The following is a 22,080-nucleotide window of genomic DNA, read 5'->3' as shown; positions in this document are numbered from 1 at the left end:
AACACATGCTGGTTGGACAGAGTTTAAGAAGGCATTAAAAGATGAATATTTCTTGGAGGATACATGTCTTATGAACCGCAGGAATTTCTTAGCATGGGTTTCTATGCCTAATAAGGGACTTTCAGTTACCGCCCTTCTGCGAGAGTTTGAGAGCCGCTATGATCAGTTGGATGGAACTGAGCAGCAAGCTTTGGAGATGCAGAAAGTGGAATTATTTTTACAAGCTGCTGATGCTGATTTACAGGAAAAGTTGGATGATCTTTTGGAAGATCAAGCTACTGATTCAGGTTTAAAGACCGAGTGGCGACATGTCATTGATGCTGTGAATGAGCTTGTTAAGAAGCAGTGGAGGAGGGTACGATTGCATCGTAATACAGGATCTATTTCTGAAAAATCCTTGGAGACCTCTACTTCTACCCCTGCTGCAAGTTCTATGCCTAAGCCTACTCCTCCTGTTGTAAATCTACCAGTTCCTGCTACTCCAGTGCCCTTATCCGTAGATGATGTTATTAAAGGCTTGGCAGAATTGACGATAGAGGCAGTCAAAGCTGAAGTTGGGAAGTTAAAAGAGCAACTTATGTCAGTACCTGTTGTAGCACCTGCTCCAGTGACTGCTTTTCCAGCTGGCCAAAGAAAAGGGAGACGATGTATTTGGTGCGATAGTACAGAGTACCAATACTGCAGAGATTGTGATGCTTTTCAAGAAGGGCATAAGAAGAACGTAGTGTTTTGGGGACAAGATGGGAAGATATGGCTGACAGAGACTGGTGCTCCTCTTGACACAAAATTTGTTAAGGGAGGCATGAAGAAGCTCGTTGATGATATGGCTGCGCGATCAGCTTATGTGAGTGTTAGAGGAGATGCTTCAGCTTATGGAGTCCAGCTTGAGCAGAAATCAGATGGAGACTCAGCCTTATGGTCCTCTGCCTTGGAGATAGCGAGAAGAGGGAAAGTTCAGGCATCCACTATGACTTGTGTGGGCTCTAGCATCCAAGGAGAAACGGGATGGGATTCTCCTGTTGACATGTATTCTATTTTTGCTTATATGGCGAAAACACACGGTTTAGATGCCATGGTTGAGGAAAAGAGAAGAAGAGATGAGGAGGGTCTTAGCACCTCCAAAAAGACTAGAGAGGGTGACTTTGTTTCACCACCTGTTACAGCTCCACCTATGACGAGTTCTCCAGCACAATCAGGTCCTGAGCAACCTATGGGAGACAAACAGATGAAAGAAAAGAGACAACCAAGAAAGGAGCCAGGATTCAAGCTCTTGTCAGACCTTGATATGCAGACGGATATGAGTAAGATTTTTCATGAAAGAATTTTAAATAGTGAAGTCACTTTTACTGTTGGTGAAGCTCTTGGGATTGCTAGAAGAGAAATACAGGATCAGATACAGGATCTTTTGCGGAGGAAACGACATGCAATGGAAGGACCTGCTTTACAGGGGTTATGGCATGGAGCTCTTGGGGAAGAGCATGATGATACAGTGATGGTTGAGAATGCTTCTGTCAATCCGCAGTTGGAGAAATAGTTCAGCCTATGCAGTATGAAGATGATGATACCCCTATCCTCATTCCTCGCATCCATTTTTCATGTAGTCATTGGGCTAGAGCAACCACTGAGATGGTGGTAAGAATTGGAGAGAAACAGATTCCTTTGGTCGCTTTAGTCGATCATGGTTCTGAAATTAATCTTATTGCTCGAGGTGTTTATGAGAGTGGCAAGTGGCCTATGGATGCAGAGCATGGCTGGCGCATGAGAGCAGCCAATAATACTTCTGGTGATATGTATGATGTTTGTCCGAGCATCAGAATTTTGTATTGGTAATGTTGAAGAGGATTATCATTGCTTTGTTCGGGATTCTTGCTCTTATCCGATTATTCTTGGACAGGCTTTCATTACAGAAGCAAGAATGGAGACGAAAGTGATGGATGATGGCTCAGCCTATGCATGGATACGCAGTAAAGATGGTATGCGAGCTGTTCAGTTTATGACTGTTGGAGTAAATCATCCGAGAAACAGGGACTCCTTGCGTGAGGCACCACTACCTGCGAAGGAGTTGGATTTTCATTGGGTACCGCTGTCTTGCGACATGCCAATGGTACGGAGCGGAGAAAAGAGGAGATCTCGCCTCCTGGTAGCAATTCTTTCTCCACTAATTTTGTTGGTTTTTCTTCAGATAGTTCAGTGAGTTATCAGAAAATTTCAGATTTGTCTAGAGCTGCCAGGCAGTACATTGGTCATAAGGAGAAAGAGTTGAAGATTGCAAGTATTTTGCAAGCAGAAGAGCATGTGGATGGGCTGTATAAGGAATGTCTTATGCAGATACATTGTCTGAGATGGAAAATATGCTGAAAACTGATGTATATAAGGGTTCAAGGATCATACCTGTGCAAACCTTGGATATGTATCAGGAAATTTCTGATTTTATGCTGAAAACTGAGTTAGAGGCTGAGAAAACTCAGCAAACCGAATCTATGGCTGATCTTGATCAGCTTTCAGAGTTGCAGAGGGCTGAAACCTTTCAGCCAGCAGAGTTAAATGCTGGAAAAATTCAGCATATAGAGTATGAGGCTGCATCATGGTAGTCCATAGAGCAGAGGGCTGAAACCATTCAGCCAACAGAGTTTAATGCTGAAAAATTTCAGCATACAGAGTTTCAGGCTGTACCCATGCAGTCCATAGAGCAAAGGGCTGAAATCTTTCAGCCAACAGAGTTGAGAGTTGCTGAAAAATTGCAAAAATTGCAGCAAAGAAAAGAGTGCCTGACTGATGCCAAGGTTGACACGAAGTATAAAACAATTGATAAGAAGGTTAAGCCGGTTGCAGGGCCACTTCCTCCTGATAGTGATGAGCAGATAGAAAAAGCTATGAAGCAGCCTATGTTGAGAGATCCTGCAAATATTGGACATAAATTTACAGCTGAAACTCTTGCAGAATTGAAGATTGGAAATGATGATTTCTTGCTTCCAGTGGAAAAAGAATGTTTTAGAGAGATGCTTGGACGACATGGTAAGGCATTTGCTTTCTTTCCTCATGAAATTGGCTGCATTAGTCCCGAATTGGTTGCGCCTATGGTCATCTTCACTATTCCTCATGTGCCATGGAATATACGTCCTATACCTATGCCTAGAGCACACTTGCCAAAAGCTAATAGAGTTGCTGAATGAGAAGATTAAGATGGGAATTTTGGAACCCTCTTCTGCGCCCTATTCTAACAGGTGGTTTACTGTACCAAAGAAGAATGGTACCTTGAGATTTATTCAGGATATGCAGCCCGTGAATAGAGTGACAATCAGGAATGTGGGAACAGGTCCAGTTGTGGATGAGTTTGCTGAGGCTTTTGCAGGACGAGCCATCTATTCCCTAGGTGACTTGTATTCAGGTTATGACCAGTTTCAGCTTGCCTTGGAAAGCAGGGATATTACTACTATGCAGACACCTATTGGTCTTGTGAGAATGTGTACCTTGCCTCAAGGTGCCACCAACTCAGTTGCTCATATGATGAATGCTATGCATAGCGTTCTGCGAGACTATATTTCGCAATATACCATGCCTTTCTTAGATGATGTGCCTATTAAGGGTTGTGCAGAAGAAGAAAAGAATGAGAGTCTTGATTTGCGAGGATGTAGACAGTTTGTGGCTGAACACTTGGTTGCTTGTGAGCAAATATTGACACGATTGGAGGAGGTGAATTTGACTCTTTCAGGGCTGAAATCTGTCTTTGGTGTTAATGAATTTATCATAGTTGGGCATATGGTTGGTTATTATGGCAGAAAGCCTTCACCTGCAAAGGTGGATGCCATAAGCAGGATTGCAGAGTATTGCTCGACTACTTTAGAGGTGCGGAGATTTGTGGGAGCTTGTGTATTTTACATGATTTGGATTCCTCATTTTGCTCACATTGCAGATGTTCTCTATCAGCTGCTTCGAAAGGGGCAGAAGTTTCATTGGGATGAGAAGCATTCGAAAGCCATGCATAAACTCAAGAAGCTGTTGCAGTCAACTCCTACTCTTCGCAAGACGGATTATCAGTGAGGACGGCCAATCATGTTGACAGTTGATACTAGCCCTATTGGCATAGGTTGGGCAGTGGGGCAGGATGATGCTGATGGGAATAGATATGCAATCCGCTTTGGAGCTAAAGTTCTTAATGAGCGGCAGAGGAGATATCCGCAGATTAAAAGAGAGTTGTGGGGAGTAGTCACTGCATTGAAGTGTGATAAAGAGTGTTTTATTGGTGCTTCAGTTGTTGTGGAAACAGATTGCTTGCCTTTGCTTGGCATGATTACTAGCTGTTCGACTCCAGATATAGCGATACTTTGGTGGATTGCCTACATCAAATCATTGAATCCAGAATTTTGACATATAGCAGGAAAAAATAATCCAATTGTTGCTGACATGCTGTCTAGAGCGAGATATGAGGATGAGGAGTCAATGCTTGTAGAAGATGATGAGACAGAGTTTGCAGCTTCTGTCCTTGTTCATGATTGTCATGTGTCTACTGTTGAAGCCTTTACTGAAGAACTCTATGTTGACGAGTGGCTGCAAATTGGTCAGTATCTGAGTTCATTAACTCGAAGAGCTGATTGGACAGATGATGTATTCAAGAAAATCAGAAGAAAGGCTTATGGGTATTTCTTGAAAGATGGTTTTCTTTGGAAGTATCCAAAGAAGAGAGGCGGCCTACCCTTGAGAATAGTTTGTGAGGCAGCGATGCAGATATAGATTATGCGAGAGTTTCATGAGAGTTCTTGGGCTGGACATAGAGATGTGTCGGCTACCTATGAGAAAATCAAAGAAAGATACTGGTGGAAAGGGATGTATAAAGATGTTTTCCACTTTGTGGAGACTTGCAGGTACTGTCAGCTTTACTCTTTAGTGCGGCATCGTGATGAGTCGCATCCGACCTATCCACTATGTATGCATTATAAGTGGGTGGTAGACTTGGTTACTTTGCCAATGGGACTTTGGCAAATGAGATATCTTGTCTTGGCTAGGGAGGATCTTACAAACTATGTTGAAGGCAGATCTTTGCGGACGAAGACCACCACTACAGTATGTAAATTCTTGTTCGAAGAAATATTTTGCAGGTATGGATGTATAGGCAAGATTACAGCTGATCGTGGACAGTTAGATGCAGACGAAGCTAGAGAATTTTTCTAACGGCTTGGGATTAAGTTGGCTCTTACTACTGCCTATAATCTAGAGGGGAATGGCAAGAGCGAAAGAGGACATCCGCTGATAGTTAAGGCATTGGCAAAAGCTTGTAGAGGTCGGATTGGAGATTGGCCGAGATTACTACCTTTTGCATTGTGGGCAGACAGCTCTACATATAGCGTGGCTACTGGATATATGCCTGCAGAGTTGATCTATGGGCAAAAACCTGTCATGCCTACTGAAATCTGTGCTCTCACGTGGAGTGCTCTTCCATGGCATGAGAATTTATCAAGAGAGGAGCTTCTAGCTCTTCGGATTCGTCAACTAGAGAGAAGGACAGAAGATGTGCAGCTAGCAGTTGATCGTTTAAAGGCAGCCCGACTCAGAAACAAGGACAGGTTTGATTTGAGGCATCGCTTGCGGCCTAGAGCCATAAAAGAGGGAGATTGGGTTCTAGTCTACGACAGTAGCCTAGAGAATCAACATAGCAGCATGCGAAAAATGGTTCAAAGATGGTTTGGACCGTATGAGGTGAAACAGGTTTTTGACAATGCTACCTATGAGTTGGCTGAATTGGATGGGACGGTATTGAGGGTGCCCATTGCTGGAAAACGAGTCAAGATTTTCAAGAGAAGAGAAGATGAAGAGTATGCACTTGAAGCATTGGCAGAAGAAGAGCAGTCAGAAGAAATTCTAACAGAAGAAGCAGAGAATATGGATGATGAAGCTGATGGAGAAACAGGTCTACCGGAAACTGATGCATTGGACCTGTTTGTGGACTTGGATGATCCTGGATAGTTGGCTCATTCGGAGGATGCGCAGGTTTAGAGGGGGTGGATGTCGTGTTGCTGCGCATCCGAGCCATAAACACCTCCATTTTTGTTGTGCATATGTGTTATCGTTTTGCGTGTGTTTCATTGTGTTTGACTGCTGCATTATCTTTCCGTCCTTTTCAGTACCCGCATCCAATGAACATACTCCACTTGTGTGTTTGTGTTTGTGTGTGTTTCTGTTTGTGTGCATGTTGTGTGTATGTCAGAAAAATATGAAAAACTGATGCCAAAGAGTAATATTATGCTGTCAATTTCAATGATGAATTCCAAGAAAAGTGCAGGAAACCGTGGAATCAAAGGAAGCTTTGTAGAAGTCGACATTGAAGGTATGAAGATAAAGGTTACACGTGATCAAGGCCGACGTAATATGCGGGACAAAGCATTTTTGAAGAAGATACATTAGCACTACATGCCATGGAGAAGAAGGGTTCATATGCCTTTGCCTTTGATGGAAGGAATCTCTACGGCTGTCTCAAAGCCTCATAGAACGTGTCAAGCTTCGACAACGATAGCTATTGGGCCAAGTTTGCTGGTGTTATCTTCATGTGCAACAACCATACCAAGCAAGAGTGTTTTTGACATAAGGTTTTTGGTTTGCCACTTGTTGCAAGAAGAGATCTGGTGGAGCAGGTTACCCCTGGCACGCTCTTGTTCTTATTCAATTTTGATACAATGGAATTGTATGGAATCTACGAGGCTATTTCTCATGGTGGAATGGACCTTGAACTCAATGCATTTCGAAATTCCCAAGGGTCATATCCCGCACAAGTTTAAACACTTGTTCAATTATTTTGCCCGACGGAACCACCACGAAAAAGGATAGATCCTGAATTGCTCTGACAGAAGGTATCAGGAAAAGCAACCTAGACTGCTGCTTTCTCAGTGGATAGGGCTGGACATGCCTCTCTTCTTCCAAGCAAAGCGTCTGGCTTTTTTTAGAGTAAAAAAGGAGGCATAGCGCCTCACCCCTGTTTTTGGATCCGCTATAATCGGTGGACTACGCCATCGCCTTTAGTGGGAACCTCTCGATCCTGAATCATTTTCAATCTGGAAAACTACAGGGAATTTTCCATTCCAGGGCATATCTCTGGTTTCTGAGAAGTTTAATTCATCGAATCCTATTCGCTCCCTCGCCCATCCTCCCCTTTGTACATTCCTGCGTTCTGAAAGGCGGCAGATGATCGAGATGAAGAGCTTGATGCGAATGAGATGACCTCTGGGTCGATGGAGAATGCAAAGAAAAAGTAGTACAGAAGCGGATTGAGACCCCGAATGGCAAACAAGTTACCTACAGCAAGCGCCGATCGGGCCTCGAGAAGATGACCAAGGAGCTCGCCACGCTCTGCGACATCGATATCCTTCTCATCTTGTTTTTTTCCCCCCTGGCAAATTGAGTTGGATCAATGGGACTAGAAGCCTTCCAGAGGATGCCATAATGAGATTTGCAAATCTAGTACCTCAAGAGAGGGCCAAAAGGAAAGTTGAAGCTTTGGAGCAACTCAAACGTGTGTTCAAGAAGCTCGATCATGAGTGCACCAACACCTAGTCTTGAGAGTCTGCACCACCATTTGCAAGATCTTTAGGTGTATTACTATAACTTGCAACAAAGATTGAGATTATATGAATCATTCCAAACAATAGAGGATGCAAACGAGCTAGAGGAAAAATAGCAATGTCGCCTAAAAGAGCTGCGGCTGCAAAGGCAACTACTGGAGTCAAGCCATCAGGTCGTTCTTTACAGCCAACTAGCACAGCAGATTTATCCAGAAAGTCTCCTAAATATGGCAGTCTTAGATGCTGCATCTTAAGCAACTTGGGAAGCAGACCAAAGATCAAACAATGTGATGGCTCTTCAGCCAGAAACAAATCCAATGCTTGGTCAAAGTGACCCAAATAATGGTTCAGATTGTATGCCCAGTGGTATTATGCCTTATGAAAAGCAGTTGGAAGGAAGAGTCTGATGATAAGAAAGAGAAAATGAGCATTAGGCCTCAAATTTCAACGTTTGCTGAAGTGTTCATTTGGAAGGCCTTAGAGAAGGGTTACCCACCAGAGTCTTTGAGGAACTTCCCACTTCATTGGTCCTCTTCTGTTCTCTTTCAGCTCTTCTTCTATGCCCTTAGGCCAAAAGTTATATGCTGAAGGACTTGAACAAAATTTTATCCAGGTTTATGGGAGTTCAGCAATGCTGAGGAACAGGTGGCCCTTGATGTTGCTCTGATTTATACATGGGGTTGGAGACTATTTGTGAACCTTCTGCTGTCTACCTTTGTTAGTGGCTTGAAAGTTTGAGCTTGCTTAAGAGCCTTGGAGTAAAGCCAAAAGTTACATGCTGAAGGACTTGAACAAAATTTGTTTATTGGCAGTTTCTTTGTTGTAACTCTACAAACTTGACAAGCAATATAGTGAACTTTGGCATTAAAAATTCGATTTCTTCTTGTTAGCCTCTTTTCTTGCTGCAACTTGAACTCCGTGTTCAGTAGCTCTTACACGAACTCTATGACATTTCTGGTGAACCCAACGTGAAAGTGCAGTGTCAATTTTCAGCAAGATGGGAGACTCGCAAGAAGAGATGACAGATGACAATGTCATGAAGCATCTGTTTCAGTCATTTACAACCTATATGCAACAGCAAGCTCACGCGAAACGTGATAGTGATGCCATGGATGCCTTGAAAGCTGTCCAACAGGAGATGAAGCAGTTCAACGGCCAACAAGTTTCAACTTACCTGCATTTGTATGAAGAAAAGATGAAGTTTTTTGGGGTTTCTCAAGATGTTTGGAGCCGCTACTTCTTGCGGATCGTGGTTCGCGCGCTTGAAGTCCGAATTTCAGAAATTCAAGGAACACATGCTGGTTGGACAGAGTTTAAGAAGGCATTAAAAGATGAATATTTCTTGGAGGATACATGTCTTATGAACCGCAGGAATTTCTTAGCATGGGTTTCTATGCCTAATAAGGGACTTTCAGTTACCGCCCTTCTGCGAGAGTTTGAGAGCCGCTATGATCAGTTGGATGGAACTGAGCAGCAAGCTTTGGAGATGCAGAAAGTGGAATTATTTTTACAAGCTGCTGATGCTGATTTACAGGAAAAGTTGGATGATCTTTTGGAAGATCAAGCTACTGATTCAGGTTTAAAGACCGAGTGGCGACATGTCATTGATGCTGTGAATGAGCTTGTTAAGAAGCAGTGGAGGAGGGTACGATTGCATCGTAATACAGGATCTGTTTCTGAAAAATCCTTGGAGACCTCTACTTCTACCCCTGCTGCAAGTTCTATGCCTAAGCCTACTCCTCCTGTTGTAAATCTACCAGTTCCTGCTGCTCCAGTGCCCTTATCCGTAGATGATGTTATTAAAGGCTTGGCAGAATTGACGATAGAGGCAGTCAAAGCTGAAGTTGGGAAGTTAAAAGAGCAACTTATGTCAGTAACTGTTGTAGCACCTGCTCCAGTGACTGCTTTTCCAGCTGGCCAAAGAAAAGGGAGACGATGTATTTGGTGCGATAGTACAGAGCACCAATACTGCAGAGATTGTGATGCTTTTCAAGAAGGGCATAAGAAGAACGTAGTGTTTTGGGGACAAGATGGGAAGATATGGTTGACAGAGACTGGTGCTCCTCTTGACACAAAATTTGGTAAGGGAGGCATGAAGAAGCTCGTTGATGATATGGCTGCGCGATCAGCTTATGTGAGTGTTAGAGGAGATGCTTCAGCTTATGGAGTCCAGCTTGAGCAGAAATCAGATGGAGACTCAGCCTTATGGTCCTCTGCCTTGGAGATAGCGAGAAGAGGGAAAGTTCAGGCATCCACTATGACTTGTGTGGGCTCTAGCATCCAAGGAGAAATGGGATGGGATTCTCCTGTTGACATGTATTCTATTTTTGCTTATATGGCGAAAACACAGGGTTTAGATGCCATGGTTGAGGAAAAGAGAAGAAGAGATGAGGAGGGTCTTAGCACCTCCAAAAAGACTAGAGAGGGTGACTTTGTTTCACCACCTGTTACAGCTCCACCTATGACGAGTTCTCCAGCACAATCAGGTCCTGAGCAACCTATGGGAGACAAACAGATGAAAGAAAAGAGACAACCAAGAAAGGAGCCAGGATTCAAGCTCTTGTCAGACCTTGATATGCAGACGGATATGAGTAAGATTTTTCATGAAAGAATTTTAAATAGTGAAGTCACTTTTACTGTTGGTGAAGCTCTTGGGATTGCTAGAAGAGAAATACAGGATCAGATGCAGGATCTTTTGCGGAGGAAACGACATGCAATGGAAGGACCTGCTTTACAGGGGTTATGGCATGGAGCTCTTGGGGAAGAGCATGATGATACAGTGATGGTTGAGAATGCTTCTGTCAATCCGCAGTTGGAGAAATAGTTTAGCCTATGCAGTATGAAGATGATGATACCCCTATCCTCATTCCTCGCATCCATTTTTCATGTAGTCATTGGGCTAGAGCAACCACTGAGATGGTGGTAAGAATTGGAGAGAAACAGATTCCTTTGGTCGCTTTAGTCGATCATGGTTCCGAGATTAATCTTATTGCTCGAGGTGTTTATGAGAGTGGCAAGTGGCCTATGGATGCAGAGCATGGCTGGCGCATGAGAGCAGCCAATAATACTTCTGGTGATATGTATGATGCTTGTCCGAGCATCAGAATTTCTATTGGTAATGTTGAAGAGGATTATCATTGCTTTGTTCGGGATTCTTGCTCTTATCCGATTATTCTTGGACAGCCTTTCATTACAGAAGCAAGAATGGAGATGAAAGTGATGGATGATGGCTCAGCCTATGCATGGATACGCAGTAAAGATGGTATGCGAGCTATTCAGTTTATGACTGTTGGAGTAAATCATCCGAGAAACAGGGACTCCTTGCGTGAGGCACCACTACCTGCGAAGGAGTTGGATTTTCATTGGGTACCGCTGTCTTGCGAGATGCAAGTGGTACGGAGCGGAGAAAAGAGGAGATCTCGCCTCCTGGTAGCAATTCTTTCTCCACTAATTTTGTTGGTTTTTCTTCAGATAGTTCAGTGAGTTATCAGAAAATTTCAGATTTGTCTAGAGCTGCCAGGCAGTACATTGGTCATAAGGAGAAAGAGTTGAAGATTGCAAGTATTTTGCAAGCAGAAGAGCATGTGGATGGGCTGTATAAGGAATGTCTTATGCAGATACATTGTCTGAGATGGAAAATATGCTGAAAACTGATGTATATAAGGGTTCAAGGATCATACCTGTGCAAACCTTGGATATGTATCAGGAAATTTCTGATTTTATGCTGAAAACTGAGTTAGAGGCTGAGAAAACTCAGCAAACCGAATCTATGGCTGATCTTGATCAGCTTTCAGAGTTGCAGAGGGCTGAAACCTTTCAGCCAGCAGAGTTAAATGCTGGAAAAATTCAGCATATAGAGTATGAGGCTGCATCATGGTAGTCCATAGAGCAGAGGGCTGAAACCATTCAGCCAACAGAGTTTAATGCTGAAAAATTTCAGCATACAGAGTTTCAGGCTGTACCCATGCAGTCCATAGAGCAAAGGGCTGAAATCTTTCAGCCAACAGAGTTGAGAGTTGCTGAAAAATTGCAAAAATTGCAGCAAAGAAAAGAGTGCCTGACTGATGCCAAGGTTGACACGAAGTATAAAACAATTGATAAGAAGGTTAAGCCGGTTGCAGGGCCACTTCCTCCTGATAGTGATGAGCAGATAGAAAAAGCTATGAAGCAGCCTATGTTGAGAGATCCTGCAAATATTGGACATAAATTTACAGCTGAAACTCTTGCAGAATTGAAGATTGGAAATGATGATTTCTTGCTTCCAGTGGAAAAAGAATGTTTTAGAGAGATGCTTGGATGACATGGTAAGGCATTTGCTTTCTTTCCTCATGAAATTGGCTGCATTAGTCCCGAATTGGTTGCGCCTATGGTCATCTTCACTATTCCTCATGTGCCATGGAATATACGTCCTATACCTATGCCTAGAGCACACTTGCCAAAGCTAATAGAGTTGCTGAATGAGAAGATTAAGATGGGAATTTTGGAACCCTCTTCTGCGCCCTATTCTAACAGGTGGTTTACTGTACCAAAGAAGAATGGTACCTTGAGATTTATTCAGGATATGCAGCCCGTGAATAGAGTGACAATCAGGAATGTGGGGACAGGTCCAGTTGTGGATGAGTTTGCTGAGGCTTTTGCAGGACGAGCCATCTATTCCCTAGGTGACTTGTATTCAGGTTATGACCAGTTTCAGCTTGCCTTGGAAAGCAGGGATATTACTACTATGCAGACACCTATTGGTCTTGTGAGAATGTGTACCTTGCCTCAAGGTGCCACCAACTCAGTTGCTCATATGATGAATGCTATGCATAGGGTTCTGCGAGACTATATTTCGCAATATACCATGCCTTTCTTAGATGATGTGCCTATTAAGGGTTGTGCAGAAAAAGAAAATAATGAGAGTCTTGATTTGCGAGGATGTAGACAGTTTGTGGCTGAACACTTGGTTGCTTGTGAGCAAATATTGACACGATTGGAGGAGGTGAATTTGACTCTTTCAGGGCTGAAATCTGTCTTTGGTGTTAATGAATTTATCATAGTTGGGCATATGGTTGGTTATTATGGCAGAAAGCCTTCACTTGCAAAGGTGGATGCCATAAGCAGGATTGCAGAGTATTGCTCGACTACTTTAGAGGTGCGGAGATTTGTGGGAGCTTGTGTATTTTACATGATTTGGATTCCTCATTTTGCTCACATTGCAGATGTTCTCTATCAGCTGCTTCGAAAGGGGCAGAAGTTTCATTGGGATGAGAAGCATTCGAAAGCCATGCATAAACTCAAGAAGCTGTTGCAGTCAACTCCTACTCTTCGCAAGACGGATTATCAGTGAGGACGGCCAATCATGTTGACAGTTGATACTAGCCCTATTGGCATAGGTTGGGCAGTGGGGCAGGATGATGCTGATGGGAATAGATATGCAATCCGCTTTGGAGCTAAAGTTCTTAATGAGCGGTAGAGGAGATATCCGCAGATTAAAAGAGAGTTGTGAGGAGTAGTCACTGCACTAAAGTGTGATAAAGAGTGTTTTATTGGTGCTTCAGTTGTTGTGGAAACAGGTTGCTTGCCTTTGCTTGGCATGATTACTAGCTGTTCGACTCCAGATATAGCGATACTTTGGTGGATTGCCTACATCAAATCATTGAATCCAGAATTTTGACATATAGCAGGAAAAAATAATCCAATTGTTGCTGACATGCTGTCTAGAGCGAGATATGAGGATGAGGAGTCAATGCTTGTAGAAGATGATGAGACAGAGTTTGCAGCTTCTGTCCTTGTTCATGATTGTCATGTGTCTACTGTTGAAGCCTTTACTGAAGAACTCTATGTTGACGAGTGGCTGCAAATTGGTCAGTATCTGAGTTCATTAACTCGAAGAGCTGATTGGACAGATGATGTATTCAAGAAAATCAGAAGAAAGGCTTATGGGTATTTCTTGAAAGATGGTTTTCTTTGGAAGTATCCAAAGAAGAGAGGCGGCCTACCCTTGAGAGTAGTTTGTGAGGCAGCGATGCAGATATAGATTATGCGAGAGTTTCATGAGAGTTCTTGGGCTGGACATAGAGATGTGTCGGCTACCTATGAGAAAATCAAAGAAAGATACTGGTGGAAAGGGATGTATAAAGATGTTTTCCACTTTGTGGAGACTTGCAGGTACTGTTAGCTTTACTCTTTAGTGCGGCATCGTGATGAGTCGCATCCGACCTATCCACTATGTATGCATTATAAGTGGGTGGTAGACTTGGTTACTTTGCCAATGGGACTTTGGCAAATGAGATATCTTGTCTTGGCTAGGGAGGATCTTACAAACTATGTTGAAGGCAGATCTTTGCGGAAGAAGACCACCACTACAGTATGTAAATTCTTGTTCGAAGAAATATTTTGCAGGTATGGATGTATAGGCAAGATTACAGCTGATCGTGGAGAGTTAGATGCAGACGAAGCTAGAGAATTTTTCTCACGGCTTGGGATTAAGTTGGCTCTTACTACTGCCTATAATCCAGAGGGGAATGGCAAGAGCGAAAGAGGACATCCGCTGATAGTTAAGGCATTGGCAAAATCTTGTAGAGGTCGGATTGGAGATTGGCCGAGATTACTACCTTTTGCATTGTGGGCAGACAGCTCTACATATAGCGTGGCTACTAGATATATGCCTGCAGAGTTGATCTATGGGCAAAAACCTGTCATGCCTACTGAAATCTGTGCTCTCACGTGGAGTGCTCTTCCATGGCATGAGAATTTATCAAGAGAGGAGCTTCTAGCTCTTCGGATTCGTCAACTAGAGAGAAGGACAGAAGATGTGCAGCTAGCAGTTGATCGTTTAAAGGCAACCCGACTCAGAAACAAGGACAGGTTTGATTTGAGGCATCGCTTGCGGCCTAGAGCCATAAAAGAGGGAGATTGGGTTCTAGTCTACGACAATAGCCTAGAGAATCAACATAGCAGCATGCGAAAAATGGTTCAAAGATGGTTTGGACCGTATGAGGTGAAACAGGTTTTTGACAATGCTACCTATGAGTTGGCTGAATTGGATGGGACGGTATTGAGGGTGCCCATTGCTGGAAAACGAGTCAAGATTTTCAAGAGAAGACAAGATGAAGAGTATGCACTTGAAGCATTGGCAGAAGAAGAGCAGTCAGAAGAAATTCTAACAGAAGAAGCAGAGAATATGGATGATGAAGCTGATGGAGAAACAGGTCTACCGGAAACTGATGCATTGGACCTGTTTGTTGATGGACCTAAAAACGGGCCGGCACTGGCTCATGCACTAGCCGGACCTCGTCACTATGCGCAAGACAACCCCTCGGCCTCGCGGCCAGGAGCGTCTATCAAAATCTCTGCCTTCCTAAACATTGCGTTTGTAATACGTTGTAGTCCAACTGATCCTAACCCAATATTGCTCCTCAGAGGGAGTCCCTTTCACATAGCCAAAAGGCTCGAATCACATACACATGGGGTTCCTCCTACGGCTGAATGCCGTCAACCCTCTGCGACTCTCCTACACCTTGGGGATTGGCCCCTCGATGCGCCGCTCAACATTTAGACATTTCGCACAAACGTCGCTCACGTCGCTCAAGGTACCAAATAAACGTATCCAGGAATGTACCATGGTCCTTACTTGACTTCCCCTTTATGATCCCACGACTAGCCTACAGCATAGGAACCTCACGCTCTCAACGGTGGGTCAAAGGCCTACTGAAAACAATTGCTATGCATGTCCAGGAGCTAACTCTGATACTTTTAATTTCCTCTAAATGATCATGCAAAGAGGTGGATGCCTAGTGCTCAAACATTTTAAAAACCAGCAGCGTGCAAGTGCAAAACATCTCCTTCATGCTTTTCTGTCTAACCGCTTTGTGCTTCGCTGCAACACCTAGCACCGAAGTGATCTTCGTGCTACTAGGTTTTAATTTTTATCATTATTATTCCGTCCTAGATGCAATGCATATAAAATCAGCAAATTATTCCTCATGCTCAGCGGCATTTAACCATTTTTTCCACAACTCTACCCTTCCCCGTTGATAGTGCATCATTACATTCATTTCTTTTAGGGTTTCCTTGTCATTTTATGTGGAGAAAGGAAGGAAACACGCACTAAAACATATAAACAAGGCTGAACTGAAGCATAACTTCATGCCCCAGCCTTGCTATACGTCAACAAACATAAATCCTATTTTTCTATATTTTTCGTAGCCCCAAATGTATTTTTCCCCTATTTTTCATGGTTTTTTTATCATTTTCCCGCCATTTTCTTCATTTTCTTGTATTTTTTAAATTGCTGAAAATGAAAACCAGTTTGTGGGCTGTGGCCCTTAGTTCATTTGCAACAAAATTGAAAGATTAGTTGATGTGTATCGACGGTTTTCCCCATTTATATGCCCAAAACCCTTGTTTTTCCCCATTTTTCATGCGTTTTCGGGTTTCTTGACATTATTTCGAGCCATGAAATGCATGTTTTTCATAATTTCTGGTTATAAACAGTAAGAACTCAGAAGAATCAGCAGCATAATCAAATCTTAGTCCATATGAACGGCATTCCATCAATCAAAAGCATAAAACACTAAATTTCCTTTGTAATTTTTTAATTTACCGCTTAAACGCGTGTTTCGGGTTTCTTTTCCATGGCTGTAGATTTGGAAAATAGCAACACTTCATGTCCAGCATCATCACAAATCACCATTCTCAGCTCGTGTAGCAATCCGGTCCATGCCGGACAAGCCTCCATCATTCTTTCTTCTTCCTTCTTCCTCCCACAGGAACTTGCCTTTAGAAGAGAGAGAGGGAGGAGAGAGAAATACTGAAATCAGAATTCTCCAAAGAGGGCATCATTGCGCGAGCGAAGGGCGGCGATAGAGTCTGCATACAGAGGGAAATGAGGGCCAATGATGATTGGGGGGGGTTGTGTGCAGGCTGTAGATTGATCATCCATCATCCAAGCGAAAAAATCGGGCGCAGTTTCTCCACGCTTCCTCCACGATTTTCTTCCCATGAAATGCATGAAACTTTCATGCTACATTAAAATTTTGGCTCCCAAGGGTCACTTGTCCATTTTGGCCAAAATTTTGTCCACCTCTTCGCATCTTGACCGGTTTCTTGGCCATTTCCCCGTCCGGACTCGGAATCGAGCTCTGAAAAATCCTGGGCGTCCGGCTTAGCATCCCGCATTGGCCAGTAGCTTGTGTCAACCCGCACGACTGTCTGAAAAATTATGAAAAATCAACAAGTGTCGCTCGGGCGCCTTTAAAGCACTTTGGCGCTTAAAATCGTCCTAGATCGAGCCGCCGCCTTTGACAGTGAATATTTTTCCCTTGATCTTCATAATTTTTAGCTATGTTTAAGCACTTCCCGTCACCTAAATTCCGCTCTCATTGGCGACCACGGGATAGGGCGACTCAGCCCGTCGAATCCACGAACATATCTGCACATAAACAACCAAAGAAGCATCAAACTGATACAAAACAATTATCATCATAAAACTCAGCACAATGCTCCCCCTACCCCTGGACAAAACCAAGGCATGACATCCACAAGGAGTAGGCCTAGCATCATTTAATAGAAGATCCGAAGCGAATCACTAACCAGCTGCTCCAACACAGCCAAACAAAAAAAACCTATCAAAGAGGTTGCCCTAAGTGGTATAAGGATATTTTCTTTCAGTATATCTCTTCTTTGAGGGTTTTTATTGGATGAACATACTTGGGCATGTAAAAAGGAGGGAGCTGAGCGTAGTGACCCAAGGAGAACAGGGCATCGGTCTCAGGACCTGTCTCGGCACCCAAGAACCTACCAAGCCCTCGCAAGGTGACACTTAATCCTTTTCTAACGCTCACTTTTATTTTCGCTCCAACCTTCCTGGTTTTGATATTACTTTTTCCAGCAAGAAGCCACCCCTAGGAAGACAAGGTATCAGCCCCGGGTCTGACTCGTCCCCAGGAACCTACCAGGCCTTCGCAAGGCAATGATCAACTGCTTATATATTTTCATTTCTTTTCTTTTCATTGATAGGGGTTAGAACCCCTTTTTACACACCTTCGTATTTATATTCATCTTTTAGGATATTCAAGATTTCTTGGCATCATTATTATTATCTTCTAGCAGGCTTCTCTAACTGCCTCACTACTAACAAGAACTCCTAGAACGGCTGCCTAGCAGGTTAGCAGGACAGGGCCACTAGGACTTCCTTCTAAAACAGGTCTTTCAATGTCTAACAATGTCTTTACAGGAGGCAATGACTACTCCGACCTCCCTCAAACATACTCAACCTAAACCTGGGACTTCATGCCTTGGTTGCCGGCCCCCAACAAAAAGTATCCCCTCGACAAGTACAAATACACATATAACAGGAAAGAAAGGTACTCGTAAAGGAGAAATATCACCTGGAGTGGCCACAAGAAGCTTCCATCGCAGCAAAGGCTCCTCCAGGCTCCACAAAATTCCACAACCCGAGAAACCTGTCCAGCACAACACTAAACAAAAACCCAATTAAACGCACCCGCACTAGACAGGGAAATGGCCCTCTTGGCCTAATGAATTTAGACATGACTTTGCTACAAAATTGAATCGGCCCTCTTGGCCTAATGAAATCAAACAATACTATGCAGAACATCCACCTGGAAACAACCATGATAGACATCAAAGCATACTATTCCCAGGGGAACAGGGCTTGTAGCCCTAAACTAGGTGCAGTAGATTATGACCTATCCCTCCTGCGTATATCGCAAGAGGTGTTCGCATCACATGTTGTCGAATCAGTCTATGGGTCCGAGATAATAAAGGTAGATGAGTCTTGCTTACCCTCTGCATCACCCAAATCAACCATCGTCTGCCAAAGAGGGCATGTTCAGAAAGCATACCCCACAAACGACCAGGTCCTGTCTCACCATCAATAGATATATCGGGACAAGGGCCACAATTAAAGAAGAGGTCCTCTTCATACGCAAGATTAGCCAATGAATCGGCAAACTGATTCCAATTCCGTGGAATCAGCTGAAAAGATACTCTATCGAATTCGTCTAGCAGGGCTATAGCAGTGTGATGGTACATACAAAGGATCCGGTTCCGCACCATGTACGTCCCATTGAGTTGATTTAAAACCAACTGAGAGTCCCCTTTCACCAACAACTGGCGGATACCACCCTTCTTTGCAATATTCAAACCCATAATCAGGGCTTTGTATTCTGCCATATTATTGGTAAAATTCACCCCGAGATAAGCAGCTAACTTCATGACAATGTGTCGTCGGGGATCTCGGATGACAACTCCTACACTTCCTTTTTTGCATGCACCCCTGGACGCCCCATCAAAGTACAAGGTGTACGTCCATAAAGGGTTTACATATTCTGCCATCCTGAACTCTACTCGTAATTATGGTAATCGAAATTCAGCATATTCGACGGGTGGACTGTAGGCTCCATCCCTCCATCATCATTGAATTCAACAGGGATGCTCGTCAAAAGTTGTAGGCAGTGATGGCAGAAGACCGTGATTTCCCAAATAAATGTCCCGCCTTCTTGCTCAATCACCTTGTATCCTTTGCTCCACCAAATGAGCTTTCCCTGATGATATCTCTGTTCTAAATATGGGTGTTCTAAATAAGGGATCAGACGACCCATCAACCTCTATCACGATCTCCTTGCAGATGTTTGATCAATCTTGCCTAGACCTGCAAGGCAGTCATAGCATTAGAAAAATCAGAAGTAATAAGGTTTAATCTTATTAAGATTAACCTTATTTTTAAATTCTATCCCCTCAAGGTCAGCTAACAAAACTGTGGATTTATTCTTTCCTATTCTAACGATCTTATAGGGCCCATCCCATTTGGGTTCTAGCTTGCCTGGGAATAATTCTCGTCGTGCGTCATAATACAGAACAAGCTGTCCTTTCTTGAAGGTGTATTTCTTGGCTTTGAGGTCGTGTAGCTTCTTCATTCGGTGCTTCGCCACTTCTTGGTGCAATAAGCTCTGCAACTTAAGCTCATCTAAATGTGCCAGTGTCGTCAAGCGCTCAAAAAGAGCGTCTTCATCGCTCAAAGAATGATTGATGGCAAACCGAATGGTCGGCAGCTCAATTTCTAAAGGCAAGACACACTCCTCCCCATATACTAACTTGAACGGGGTATGGCCAGTGGCTCGTTTGAAAGTCGTATTATAAGCCCACACTGCCACGTATAACTTTTTATCCCAATCCCGTTTCTTTTCCGACACAATTTTGGACAGGATGCCCACAAGCTGCTTGTTAGTACTTTCGACTTGCCCATTGGCTTGCGGATTATATGGGGTTGTCTTGTTATGCTTGATGTTCCACAACTCTGTCAAACCTTTGATCACCTTATTCAGGAAATGAGTTCCGCGGTCCGACACTAATTCTTTCGGTGGACCAAACCGGCATATTATCTGCTCTAAAAGGAAACTAGCAGTTTCTTTAGCATCATCTTTCCTTGTTGCACGTGCTTCTGACCACTTTGTGAAGTAGTCAGTTGCTACAATGATGTACCGCTTTTGCGTAGTCGATGACGGAGTAATAGGACCCACAAAGTCGATTCCCCACTTCTCAAATGGAAGCATCGCCATAATAGGGGTGAGTGGTCGTTTCCTATTCTCTCGACTATCATGTCGTTGGCAAATATCGCATCTCTTAACATACGCAAACGCATCCTGGAAGATGGCAGGCCACCAATAACCTGCTCTTAAAGCCTTTTGTGCTGTGAGTCGTCCAGCAAAATGGCCACCGCAAGCAGAATCATGGCACTCTTCCAAAATGAATGGCACCTCGTCAGGCGTCACACATCGGCGATAGATATCATCAACCCCTTGCCGATATAATGTACCTGCGATCAAGGCAAACTTTAACGCTTGCTGCTTAATTTTCCTTTTCTCAGCCTTAGATAGTTCGGATCCCGCCTCTCCCGTTGATAAATAATGCGTTATTGCAGCATACCAGGAGGGAATAGATGCCGTATCTATTTTAAATATCATCTCCATGTCACTACCTTCAGCCACAGATTCTTTCGGCTCCCCAAAGTCCACTAGACATTCCACGATGCCTTGCAACCTTGGTGGCTTACTCTTGATTTCATAATCAAATTCCTACAAAGTGATTAACCACTTCGCTAGACGGTCAGGCGGCTGTAGCTTATTCATCAATAGTCGAAGTCCCTCCGCCTTCGTATAAAGCACAACTTTCTCATAGAGAATGTAATGCCTAAACTTCTTGGTCCCAAAGACCATTGCTAGACATAATTTCTCCATGTAAGTATAATTGATTTCGGATACCCCTAGCTTCCGACTAGCAAAAGCAATCGGGTGGTACCACTTCTCTTCCCAAATTTGGGCTAAACAGCAGCTGATACTATACATAGTGGCGGCCGAAAATATATAGAACACCTCACCTCTTTTAGGTGCTTTTAAAACGGGCGCTCTTGCTAGCTCTTGTTTCACATCCTTGAATGCTACCTTACAAGGGTCACCCCATACAAACGAATAGCTAAAGGACAATAAATTTGTAAGCGGCAACGTTCTTTCTGCTAAGGCGTTAATGAATCTACGGTAGTAACCAACCGAAGACAGAAAGCTATGAACTTCTTTCGGAGTGCGTGGTGGACCCATGGCAACTATAACTTTGACCTTCTCGGGGTCTGTCGCAATTCCTACCGAACTGACCACATGGCCCAGCAATAGCCCATAAGGTACTCCAAAAGCACACTTCCGTGGGTTTAGGGCGATGCAAAATTGTCTACAGCGCTCAAAGCATTTTCTCAAAATGATCAACTGCCTTTCTCTCACGGTGGCAGCCCCTAAGTCATCAATAAACACCCTCAACTCTTCAGGGGATATGTCACCGAATGTCTTATCGGCTGTTCGTTGCCACGAACCAGGCGCATTGCATAAACCAAAAGCCATCACGTGGTAAGCAAAAGTGCCAAATACAGTGATAAAAGTTGTTTTCAACTTGTCCTCTTCTGCAATTTCCATTTGGTTATACCCTGCAAAGCAATCCATAAACGAATATATCTCCCTACCCGCTAATTGATCCAAAATCTGGTCAATAAATGGCAATGGGTAGTAGTCCTTAACTGTCTGCTTATTCAGCTCCCTAAAGTCTACACATAAACGGATCTGATTATTCTTCTTCTTTCTAATCACAACTGGCGAACACCATTCCGTGTGTTGCACAGGAAAAATCAAACCCGCTTTTCGAAGCTTCTGTAACTCCTCAAACAGCCCGTCCCTCAATTCGAAAGGCATACGCCTTACTTTCTGTCGGACAGGACGACTACCCTCTTTCAACGGAATTGTATGAACAGCAAGACTAGGAGGAATGCCTCTCAACTCATCATAACTCCAGGCAAAAATATCACGGAATTCCTGGATCAAGGCCACATAGTCCTCCCTTTCTGCTGAACTGAGCATAGACCCTAATTTGATTGGCCGCGAATCATCAAGCGTACCAAGGTCTAGCTCGATAACATCTGCATCTCTTATACGATCTTGGGCCTCTATCGGCTCGTTCAAAGTGACCTGATAGATGTCCTCCG

At 43.6% G+C, this 22,080-nt stretch overlaps 1 pseudogene; it reads left to right on the top strand.

Annotated features, from left to right (window-relative positions):
• Positions 1-6,668: 6,668 nt before the first annotated feature.
• Positions 6,669-7,957, top strand: LOC148032927 (uncharacterized; annotated as a pseudogene).
• Positions 7,958-22,080: the final 14,123 nt, after the last annotated feature.

The sequence above is a fragment of the Lygodium microphyllum genome, chromosome 8 (assembly GCF_053477565.2).
Source record: "Lygodium microphyllum isolate KBCC chromosome 8, Lygodium_microphyllum_v1.1.10, whole genome shotgun sequence".
NCBI lineage: Eukaryota > Viridiplantae > Streptophyta > Polypodiopsida > Schizaeales > Lygodiaceae > Lygodium > Lygodium microphyllum.
Note: the sequence above shows the minus strand (reverse complement) of the source record. Positions and strands in the feature narration are given on the sequence as shown.